The sequence below is a fragment of the Heterodontus francisci genome, chromosome 11 (genome assembly GCF_036365525.1).
Source record: "Heterodontus francisci isolate sHetFra1 chromosome 11, sHetFra1.hap1, whole genome shotgun sequence".
NCBI classification, from domain to species: domain Eukaryota; kingdom Metazoa; phylum Chordata; class Chondrichthyes; order Heterodontiformes; family Heterodontidae; genus Heterodontus; species Heterodontus francisci.
This window is the reverse complement of record NC_090381.1, coordinates 26,258,357-26,270,499: the sequence shown is the minus strand read 5'-3', so window position 1 is coordinate 26,270,499 and position 12,143 is coordinate 26,258,357. Positions and strand designations below refer to the sequence as shown.

The 12,143-nt window shown below is 46.7% G+C and overlaps 1 protein-coding gene across 1 annotated transcript in view; it reads left to right on the top strand.

Annotated features, from left to right (window-relative positions):
- Positions 1–12,143, top strand: part of LOC137375149 (glypican-1-like) — a 198,472-nt gene that overhangs the window by 40,897 nt on the left and 145,432 nt on the right. The window lies entirely within an intron of this gene.

Below are 12,143 nucleotides of genomic sequence, written 5' to 3'. Positions count from 1 at the left end.
ATTATGAAAGGATGGGATGGGATGGGATAGACAGAGGCAGAAGCCCAGTGGCTTGAGTGGGGTGGGGGGGTCATAGATACAAAACTAAAAGCCAGACTTCGAACAGAGGGCAGGAGAAACTTCATACAGAGAGCTGTGAGGCTGTGGAATTCACTTCCAGGGTTAGTGGTTGAGGCAGAAACGACATCACCATTCAAGGTAAGATTGGATAGGTGGGTGAAAGGATATGAGAACAGGGCGGGTAAACGTGATTAGAACTATTTGCTTGTGGAGGGTTAACACCAACTCGTACTGGTTGGGCCGAATGGCCTTTTTAAAAATTCATTCATGGGATGTGGGTGTCGCTGGCCAGGCCAGCATTTATTGCCCATCCCTAATTGCCCTTGAGAAGGTGGTGGTGAGCTGCCTTCTTGGACTGCTGCAGTCCATGTGGGGTAGGGACACCCACAGTGCTGTTAGGAAGGGAGTTCCAGGACTTTGACCCAGCGACAGTGAAGGAATGAGGATATAGTGCCAAGTCAGGTTGGTGTGTGACTTGGAGGGGAACTTGCAGGTGCTGGTGTTCCCATGAATTTGCTGCCCTTGTCCTTCGAGTTGGTAGAGGTCGCGGGTTTGGAAGTTGCTGTCGAAGGAGCCTTGGAGCGTTGCTGCAGTGCATCCTGTAGGTGGTACACACTGCTGCTACTGTGTGTCGGTGGTGGAGGGAGTGAATGTTTGTAGATGGGGTGCCAATCAAGCGGGCTGCTTTGTCCTGGATGGTGTTGAGCTTCTTAAGTGTTGTTGGAGCTGCACCCATCCAGGCAAGTGGAGAGTATTCCATCACACTCCTGACTTGTGCCTTGTAGATGGTGGACATGCTTTGGGGAGTCAGGAGGTGAGTTACTTGCCACAGGATTCCTAGCCTCTGACCTGCTCTTGTAGCCACGGTATTTATATGGCTGCTCCAGTTCAGTTTCTGGTCAATGCTAGCCCCTAGGATATTGATAGTGGGGGATTCAGCGATGTTAATGCCGTTGAATGTCAAGGGGAGATGAGTAGGTTCTCTCCTGTTGCATATTGTGCCTCTTATGGAATTGTGGAGATGGATTAATTGGAGATCGAAAAAGGAAATTAACCTTTAATTATCTTAATTTTGGAGGGGAGAAGGAAGAAGTTGTTGGCAGATTTCTGGAGTCAAAATGGCTCCAAAATGGCATGCCTGGTAGTGAAAGATTGGAGCAAAGTGAATGTTTCATGGAAGATTCTGTCATCTGATGGCCCAGGCCAGGCAGGTCCACAGTGGTCCAGGACACCTTTGCTAATTGACCAGGCAGTCTGGTTTATTAATGGGACCTGGAGGGGTCGGACTGGTTCCAAAAGCTGGGACACTTCCCACTCTGCTTCAGATAACCTTGCTTGTCAAAAGCCACAAAGAGTAGATTGTTTCTGACTGAACACTACAGGGGGAAGCTTACCAATGCTTCATGCTTCAAGGCTCCAGCATAGCCCTTTGCATATGTTTGGGGTTCGGGGTGGGGTGGGTGGGGAAGTGGTGGGATTTCCACAGCCTCGGCCCTGTCAAACAGTATGGACATGGGTAAATGGGTTGCGTCCATAAGGGGAGAAAGTGCGCATGCCATTATCAGGCAAACAGTATGTGTGGATATCTCAGGAGCTGAAAACTGAGGATAATATAAACAAGGCAAATTTAGTTTGCCCGAAAGAGTTTTGCTTTTTGTTCTTGGGATGTGAGCATCACTGGCACGGCCAGCATTTGTTGCCCATCCCCAACTGCTCTTGAGAAGGTGGTGCTGATCCGCCTTCTTGAACTGCTGCAGTCCATGTGGTATAGATACACCAACAGTGCTATTAGGAAGGGATTTTGACCCAGCGACAGTGAAGGAACAGTGATTATAGTTCCAAATCAGGATGGTGTGTGGCTTGGAGGGGAACTTGCAGGTTTCCATGCATCTGCTGCCCTTGTCCTTCTAGGTGGTAGAGGTCATGCTTTTAGAAGGTGCTGTTGAAGGAGGCTTGGCAAGTTGCTGCAGTGCATCTTGTAGTTGGTACACACTGCTGCCACTGTGGATTGGTGGTGCAGGGAGTGAATGTTGTAGGGTGGGGTAAGAGGTACCGATCAAGTTGTTTGCTTTGTCCTGGATGGTGTCGAGCTTCTTTAGTCTTGTTGGAGCTTCACCCATCCAGGCAAGTGGAGAGTATTCCATCACACTCCTGACTTGTGCCTTGTAGATGGTGGACAGGCTTTGAGGAGTCAGGAGGTGAGTTACTTGCCACAGAATTCCCAGCCTCTGATCTGCTCTTGGTGGTGGAGGCAGATTTAGTAATAACTTTCAAAAGGGAATTTGATCAATAATTGGAGGGGAGAACGATTGTAGGGCTATGTGGGGAGAAGTAGAAGAGTGGGACTAATTGAAATTTTTTTTCAAAGAGCTGGTACAGTCATGTTGGGCTGAATGGCCTCCTCTTGTGTTGCAAGATTGTACGATCTGTAGATCACCTTGTCGTGGTAACCTATTGGGCAATTCAAGACCATGCGAACCTGTTTACGTTTTGGTTATGTTTACGCCTGAATCCCGACATTAACTGTGGATTTCAGGGCCCACTTCAGGTCAGTTTGTGCTGCCAGTGGAGAACCAGCGTTGCTGGATATATGTCCTGTGAAGCAGCGGGTACAGGACGCGGGGGGGCAGAACTCATAGAATCAGCCCTTGTCTCCATATTTGTTAGGGTTTGAGATTCCGCTAGTCTCTCACTATTTCCCCCAGTGTACTGAATTCAGAATCTTTGCTCTTGTTTAGAAAATCATCATTCTTCTGCCTATTGCCCCATCATCCTCAAAATGCCTCGTTCAAACCTTGACTATTCTTTCACGCACCAATTTTTCTAGCTTGGGTTATGGTAATTTAGCAGTTATGGTACTAGACTAATAATCTAGGGTTCTAGTCCCACCAGGGCAGTTTTAGGATTCAAAACCAGCTTAAAATTACAACTTTGATATCAGTTAAAGTGAGCATGAAGTGATTGCTGTAAAGACACAAGTTCATTCATGTCCGTTTAGGCTAGGAAATCTGCCATTCTTACCCTGTCTGGCCCATATGTGACTCTAGTCCCTCACCAATTTGGTTGACTTTGCCTTTTGAAGTCGTGAAGCAAGTTGCCAAGGACAACCAGGGATAGGAAATAAATGGCAGCAATGCTTACATCTCGAGATTTAATATTAAAAAGTTTGTTCTCCCCTCTGTGATGCGCTTTGGGTTAAGGGGCAAGTTGTTCAAATCCAAGGTAAAATCCAGAATGTTCTGTATTGGGCATTAAGGAAGAGCATGTAGATCCCAGTCCAGAGGATTGGCTGCTGGTCTGGATAAATCCCCTGAAACGGCCCCTTACGGCTGAGGTTGACATCGCTGATCTCTGTCAGACTGCATTGACGTGTGTAACAAATAGGAGTCTTGAGCTCTTGAGGAGGTTGCTTAAGACTTTTCTGTTTGCTTCTTGGGGGGGGGGAGGGGATATTCTCTACCATGAAAGGTATTGTCATGGCAACATCACTTTGTGAAGTGAGGGATGATGGGATAATTAAAGGCACAGTGCCATTTTCATTTGGATTGCGAGAGATTTGTGCATGCTGAATCTGACTCTAAATTACCCTGGCAGTAGACTTAAGGAGCCATGAAAATCTTGGCCTATTGGTCTTCTGCTGGGGCAGTGGAACTGGATTTGGCAGCTGAAGCTGGCTGGGAGATGTCAGCCTCCCCGATTCCAAACCAAATGAGCAACATTGTTAAAAAAACAGGTTTTAAATGCGCCTGCATCTTAGCCTGAGTGACTCTGCAACAAACCATCATTCATTTGTCATTTAAAAGAAATCCCGAGGGAGCAAATAGTGTTTTAATGTCAGATTGCCAGTGAGTCTGGCCCTCCAGGCTAAACCCACAACAGAGAGACAGGATGTTGAAAATTAATGGGAGCTTTATTGTGACTTAGGCCCCACATCAGAGAACAATTTAAAAGGGCAGTTCTTTTGTCACTTGAAACGTGACTCTTCAAAAAGGTTTCTCTTTGTCTCTCTCTCTCACTCTCTCTGTCTGTTTCTTTAATTAGTTTCCAAGACTAAATGATGAAGCAAAGCAGTATTTCAGGTCCAAATGTCTTTGGGGTAAAGGTCAGCATTCCTACATTTGCCTGATTCATTGAGCAGGTGAAACTATAGGTAGACCCCCAAAACCAAGCCTCATGCTGAATAGTTGAAGTGGGAGTTTTTTGTTTTGTTTGTCATTTAAATTTTTCTTTTGTGAAATGACTCACTGGCCTACTCCACAGTCCAAGGCTACAGCTGATGCTGCCGTGGCTACCTTAAGGGGCACAGGTGAGGGTTGCCAGGAACAGAAAACACAGACATTTTAGCACAGTGGGAAGTAATTCAGTCTGCCAAAATTGGGCTGCTCATGTGCTGCATTTACACAGTCCTGCCTTCCCTCTTTCTCCTCAAACCTCCTCCATTTTATATTGTTTCGGTCATTATCCAATACCTTTCTGAATGCCAGAATCAAGTTAGCATTGAACGCCACTTGTGGTGAAACATTTCCTTATTCCAATAATTGTGAAAAGGCTTCTTCTAATCTTTATGAATCTGATGCTTATCTTCAAATCACAGCCTCTTCAATTTATAGATCAATGGAAATTATTTGTCTTCTTTACTTTTATCATTTTGGACACATCTTATTAAATCCCCTCTCAATTTTCTCAGTTAGAGAGAACACAAGCCCGAGTTCCTCTCTTTCATTATAATTCCGACCATCTCTGATATCATCCTGGTAAATCTGTGTTGCATTTTCTCCAGGGCTAAAGAAGTAAAAGGAAAATCCATTGACTTCCCTGCAATAATGTTGCTTAATTTGAAGAAGAGCAAAGGAGTTATCCCTGGTGTGCTGGTCAATATTTATTCTTCAACCAACATTACAAAGAACAGATTATCTGGTCATTATCTCATTGTTGTTTGTGGGATCTTGCTGTGTCAAAATGGCTGCCATGTTTCCTGCTGTACAATAATGGCTACTCTTCAAAAAAATTCTTCATGGGCTGGAAAGCAGGGATAGGCACCAACATGTTGCACCATGGTCATTTGACAAAATTATTGACTCAGTCAGAGACAGAGGGGCAATTAATTTATATATAAAGTGTATAGCCAAGCAAATGCCATCAAAACACAGTCTGATTTAAAATGCATTTCTCCCTATTTAGTGAGATACCTGGCATTGTTTTTGCTTGCACAAGTAATCAATGTCTGTCCTCACTCTTGATGTAATGATGCAGAGTCTCCGGACAGATGTCCATCTGTCGGGTGTGATCTTGATCTCTTTCTTTCCCCTCTCACTCTCTCTCATCCCTCCCTCTGTGTCCATCCATCTCCCCCTTCTCTCTGTACCCCACTTCCTCTCCCCCCCCCGTCTCTCTCACCCGCCCCCCCCCCGTCTCTTGCCCCTGTCCCTCCCCCCTGTTTCTCCCCCCATCTCTCCGCCCGGTCTCCCCCCCCATCTCCCCCGTGTCTCCCCCACCCGTCTCTCCCCCACCCCTATCTCCCTCCCCCATCTCTCTCCCCCCCCGTCTCTCTTCCCCCCCGTCTCTCTCCCCCCCCGTCTCTCTCCACCCCCCCGTCTCTCTCCCCCCCCCGCCGTCTCTCTCCCCCCCGTCTCTCTCCCCCCCTCGTCTCTCTCCCCCCCCGTCTCTCCCCCCCGTCTCTCTCCCCCACGTCTCCCTCGCCCCCATCTCCCTCACCTCCCCCCTCCCCCCCGTCTACCTCTCCCCGTCTCTCTCCCCTGGACTCTTCCCCCCCCCCACCCCTCTCTCCCCCCCCCCACCTCCGTCTCTCCCCCCCCCCCGTCTCTCCCCCCCCCCCGTCTCTCCCCCCTCGTCTCTCTCCCCCCCCCCGTCTCCCTCACCCCCCCGTCTCCCTCACCCCCCCCCCCGTCTCCCTCACCCCCCCCATCTACCTCCCCGTCTCTCCCCCCCACCGTCTCTCCCCCCCCGTCTCTCCCCCCCGACTCTCTCCCCCACGTCCCTCTCCCCCCTCTCTCTCCCTCCCCTCTCTCCCACCCCTCTGTCCCCTCTTTCTCTCCCTGCCCTCTCTCTCCTATCCCTCCACTCTCTGATACCTCCCCTCTCTCCCTTCCCCTCTGTCTTTGCTCTCTCTCTCTCCCCCCCACTCTCTCTCTCTGCCCTCTCTTTCCGCGCTCTCTCTCTCCCCTCTCTCTTTCTCCCCCTCTCTTTCCCTCTCCCCTCTCTCTCCCCCTCTCCCTCTCTCTCTCCCCCTCTCCCCCTCTCTCTCTTTCTCCCCTCTCTCCCTCCCCTCTCTCCATCTCTCCCCTCACTCCCCCCTCTCTCTCTCCCCTCTCTCCCTCCCCTCTTTCTCCCTTCCCTCGTTCCCTCCCCTCTGTTTTTCCCTCCCCCCTCTCTCTCTCTCTCCCTCCCCCCCTCTCTCTCTTCCTCCCCCCTCTCTCTCTCCACACTCTCTCTCTCTCTCTCCCTCCCCCCCTCTCTCTCTCTTTCTCCCTCCTCTCTCTCTCCCCTCTCTGTGACAGTTGCAGAGAGCGGGAATTCTCCCCAGAGCTGCTTTGTGATTGGTCAGTTTTTTTTTTTAATTCACAGCCGTCAGTTTCAGTTTCACAGCTGACAGTTGCCGGGAGCAGGAACAGCGGCTTCCGAACTCAGGACGTGTGGGGTTTTGGGCGGTATTTTCGAATAAAATCGGAAACCCGAAAAACCTCGACCTGTCCTGAGCTCGGAAGCCGCTGTTCTCGCTCCCAGCACCTGTCAGCTGTGAAACTGAAACTGACGGCTGTGAATTTTTTTTTAAGTCGGACTTGTCTGGAAAGAGGAAACCAATGGGAAAATTCTCATCCCTGAAATTACCAGTGACGGATCTCAAAGTCTTTCACCACGGACACTAGTGTCCGTGTGCAGACATGTTGCCGACCCCTGCTGAAAAGTGCTTTGGGACATGCTGAGGTCATGCAAGGTGCTATATAAATGCAAGTCTAGCTTTTCCGTTCATATATCTCTTTCCTTTTATGTGACTATTGCTTTTTCAGACTGTTGATAAACAGGACTATGGACTTGATTCCTCCCTCCCTGCTGACTCTTTCTGATCTGGTAGTCCTCTTCTCATTTCTACCTCAAACTGCCAGGCTTTACTGTTCAGTTGAAACTTCGAATCATGCTCAAGTTGCTGGCTCCGTTTGTTGATAGCACTGCTCCATTTTTCTTGCAGGTTTTATCAGTTGGAAAGAGGATAAAATGGCCAGGCCATCAGTTCCCCTCCCATCTTCCTGTCTCAGGTTTAGCTGAGCTATTTTTTTCAAACAGCTTTTTCAATATTATTGAATTGAACTGCCCACCACCTCACTGTTTTATGTAACAAAAATGCAAAGGTCAAGCTGTGTGGGGGCTGAGGTTCTGTGTGTACACACTGGTGCAGACAGTATTAGTTCAATCTTTTCTTCAGCTGCTTCAGAACGAAGGTCTGAACCCCAAAGTAGCTGTCCTATCAAACACTCCCAAATTAGGTTAAATACAGAGTAAAGCTCCTTCCACACTGTCCCATCAAACTCTCCTGGGGCAGGTACAGCATTGGTTAGATAGAGAGTAAATCTCCCTTTACACTGAGCTAGCAAACACTCCCCAGGCCGATACAGAATGGGATAGATTCCGAGTAAAGCTGCCGCTGCATTGTCCCATTAAACACTCCCAGGGCAGGTATAGCTGAGGTTAGTTACTGAGTAAAGCTCCATCTCCATGGTATGAGTTTGGGAATTCAATGTGGGAAATTGTGAACATGAACCTGTTTCCTATCCCAAGATGGATCTTTTCCCTACGTGACTGCACAGATAGTTTCCATTGATAGTTTCCAGATCTTAAATGGATTGCTGCACAATTTGAATAAACATGTTGTCATTTTATGCAGCATTTAAAACCGAGTGAGGTTTGAACCTGTGAGTGTTCAATTGCCCTTTGGTTATAATTTTGCTCTCCTGACCTCTGCGGAAGGTACTCTGTCCCTGCTGGGATATGGTTGCACAGGCCTGATAGCTCTTTGGTACATTGCCCAAGAGACCATTCTTTCTGGATGAGCTGAGAGAGTAAGTGTTACCAGGCTCTTTGGCTGTAGACAGGCATCAAAGACTAGCCAAATCCTGTCTTCCTCTGAGGTGCATCCACATGCTCTTTCCAGCAGGAGCCACTAGACAGGAAATGGGGTGGGAGGGGTACCCCATCTGATATTTTTCCTTGCTAACTTGGGGCACTGAGGCTGAGTGTAGCACTCTGGCTGCAACCTTGGCTGTGTTCAGGAAACTCGGCACAGCTCACAGATCAAACCGTGGGACTTTATGGTTTATACTGCTGATTCTGGCTGCTTGTTCAACCACTAGGCCCTGGGGGGACCTGTGTTCAGCCACTTTAATATGCAATAACTGTTTCCCATGACCAGCGATCAAATAAGAGTGGGAAAGATGCATGAGACGCACAGAGGTGAGGGTAGACAAGAGAGCAGAAGCAGGGAGCAGATTTAAATGTGCTATCCCATTTCTAACACTGTTGGATCAGTCAGCCTTACAGCCTCTGGGCATCAGAAATGTTTTCATTTTGAATAAAGTGACTGGCGTGTGACTGCAAGATGAATTACGAAGGAAGGCCACCCTTAGAGCACAGTATGGAGTGCAGTTGCCCTTCCTTCCCTAAACCATCTGCCTTGTGCAGGGTTACCAGCTACAATGGACACTTGGCATCTAACCCGAGATGGCCATTCTTCTTGTTACAGCCTGGTCTGTTGGTGCTTGTGTGCCCATGCACGCATGAACACACACACACACACACACACACACACTCTCTCTCAGGGTCTTTTTCCGGTGATATTCACTGGGAACTCTTGCTGATTCTCCCCATTTCCCCTCATCCTGGCCTAGAGATTCTAGAAACTGTGTTGTCCAGCAAATTACCCAAAGCCTATGTAGAACACTGGAACCTTGGCGATCTGCCCCTTAAAGTCCAAACACCTCAGACCGATGTTTTCTTATACTTCCTATTCGTTGCTTAAGTATTATGGGCCTGGAGATTTGGAAAAAAGGCCGTTGCCTCATTGAGGGATAAATCCCAAATCAGACCAGCAAAATCTATTAGTATCGGCACTTGTCGATCAATGTAGAATTGAAGGGAACATTGACCATAGAATCTTGCAAGCCAACTGGCTCATCGTTCCTGTGTTGGCTCTTTTTAAAGGTTTCCAACTCATCCCATTCCCTTCTCTCTTTCCAGTAACTCTGTCCCTTTTTGGGTATTTATCTAATTCTCTTGAAATTTACAATTTAATCTACTTCCACACCTTTTCAGGTAGTGCATTGCACTTTATAACAACACACTTCATAAAAAATTCTCCTCAAATCTCTCCTCTGGTTCTTTTACCAATTATCTTCGACCTGTGTCCTCTGGTTACTTAGCCTCCTGCTAGTGGAAACAGATTGTCTTTATTTGCTCTATCAAAACTCTTCATAATTTTGAACACCTCTGTTAAATCTTCCCTTAACTTTCCCTGCTCTAAGGAGAATAATTCCAGATTCTCTAGACTCTCCAAATAATTTAAGTCTCTCATCCCTGGTACCTTTCTGGTAAATTTCCTACGTACCCTCTCCAAAGCCTTGACATCCTTCCTAATGTGCGATGCCCAGAATTGAACACAATACTTTAGCTGAGGCCTAACCTGTGATTAAGGAAAGTTTAGCACAACTTCCTCATGTTTGTGCTCTACACCTCTATTTATAAAGCCAAGGATCTCATATGCTTTTTTAACTAGCTTATTAACTTGTCCAGCCATCTTCAAAGATTTTTTTATGTATACACCCGGATCTCTCTTTTCCTGCACCCCTTTAAAATTGTACCATTTAGTTTATATTGCCTCTCCTCTTTCCACCTTCAAAAATCCATCACTTCACACTTAGAGAGATACAGCACTGAAACAGACCTTTCGGCCCACCAAGTCTGTGCTGACCATCAACCACCCATTTATACTAATCCTATATTAATCCCATATTCCCTACCATATCCCCACCTTCCCTCAATTCTCCTACCACCTACCTACACTAGGAGCAATTTACAATGACCAATTTACCTACAAGTCTTTGGCTGTGGGAGGAAGCCAGAGCATCTGGCAGAAACCCACACGGTCACAGGGAGAACTTGCAAACTCCGCACAGGCGGTACCCAGAACTGAACCCAGGTCGCTGGAGCTGTGAGGCTGCGGTGCCACTTCTCTATCTTAAGTTGCATCTGCCATGTACCTGCCCATTTCACCAATCTATCTATGTTCACCTGAAGTCTGTTAGTATCCTCTTCACTTTTTACTTCAGTCCAAGTTTAGGGTCACCTACAAACTTTGCAATTGTATCCCCTATGCTTAAGTCTACATCATATTGATTACGCCTTCCAGTTTCTAAGTGGCCTTGCTAAAGCGAAAAGCTTGGACACTCTGGCTGCAGGCCTGTTGTAACTTTCCCATTGTGACCCCAGCTGTGGTCAATAATCAAACCTAGATGATTCTTGCTCTGCATGACTCAGCAGTTTACCTCGCCCAGTAAATCATCGGTAGATTGAAAAAAATAGATTTGGGGGATTTTCTCAGTTGCTGTTCAGCGTAACTCTTTGGGGAAGTTCAAGGAGAGTCAGTAAATAAGAAAGAGCTTGTATTTACACAACATCATGTTGCACCCTTAGAAAAGGCTTCAAGGGCTATGATTCAAATGTGGTCACCTGCTATTTTGTTGGCAAATGCAGCAGCCAATTTGCACAGACTAAGATCCCACAAACAGCGAATGAATAATTAAGAAATTAAGACTTGCATTTATATAGTGCCTTTCATGACCTCAGAAAGTTCCAAGGTGCTTTGCAGTCAATGAAGTACTTTTGAAGCGTAGTCACTATTGTAATGTAGGAAACATAGCAGCCAATTTGCACACAGCAAGCTCCCACAAACAGCAATGTGATAAGGACCAGATAATGTTTTTGCTTACCCACTGTTTTTTTTTCATGTTTGTACTTGCGGCTGTTCAATTTTCAGTCCGTTAACACCCTATCTGTACTAATGCTTTGTCTTTCAACACACCATTAACATATTGTTTGCCTTTGCTCCACGACCTTCTGGTCAGCTATTCTGTGACCTTGTCCTATCTATACCTTCTCCTTTGTTATCTCTTGCCCACCCCCGCTTTACTTGCTTATAACCTTTTACATTTCTAATATTTGCCAGTTCTGAAGAAGGGTCACTGACCCGAAATGTTAACTCTGCTTCTCTCTCCACAGATGCTGCCAGACCTGCTGAGTGTTTCCAGCATTTCTTGTTTTTATTTCAGATATCCAGCATCCGCAGTATTTTGCTTTAATTTTAACGTTTTTGTGGTGTTGGTTGAGGGATATTGGCCAAGACACTGGGGATTATGGGATCTTTTTACACCCACCTGAACAGACAGACAGGGCCTCAGTTTAATGTCTCCTCCAAAAGACTGCACCTCCAACAATGCAGTGCTCCCTCAATACTGCACTAGAGTGCCAGCCTAGACTTTTGCACTCAGGTCCTTTTGTGGAGCTTGAACCCACAACTGTCTGAGTGCCAGCAATTGCGCCGTAACTAATACCAAAGAGTAATCAGCTAGTCTGCTTCTGATGATGGTGGTGGCTGAGAGAGAAATGTTGGCTCAGACACTATTTCTACTCTTAAAATAGGACTATGGGCTATTTTACTTTCACCTGAACAGGTAGATGAGGCCATGGACTGTATGAAAGATGACTTCTCTGACAGTACAGCACTCCTTCAATGTTGCACAGAGTGTCAATTAATGTTTGTATTGATTAAGATAAGTACTGTATATTCGAGCCATTATTATTTATTATACATCTACCTGATCCATACCCCATAACCATGTGTAGATTTAGAATAAAAACAAGAAATGCTGGAACCACTCAGCAGGTCTGGCAGCATCTGTGGAAAGAGAAGCAGAGTTAACGTTTCGAGTCAGTGACCCTTCTTCGGAAGAAACGTTAACTCTGCTTCTCTTTCCACAGATGCTGCCAGACCTGCTGAGTGGTTCCAGCATTTCTTG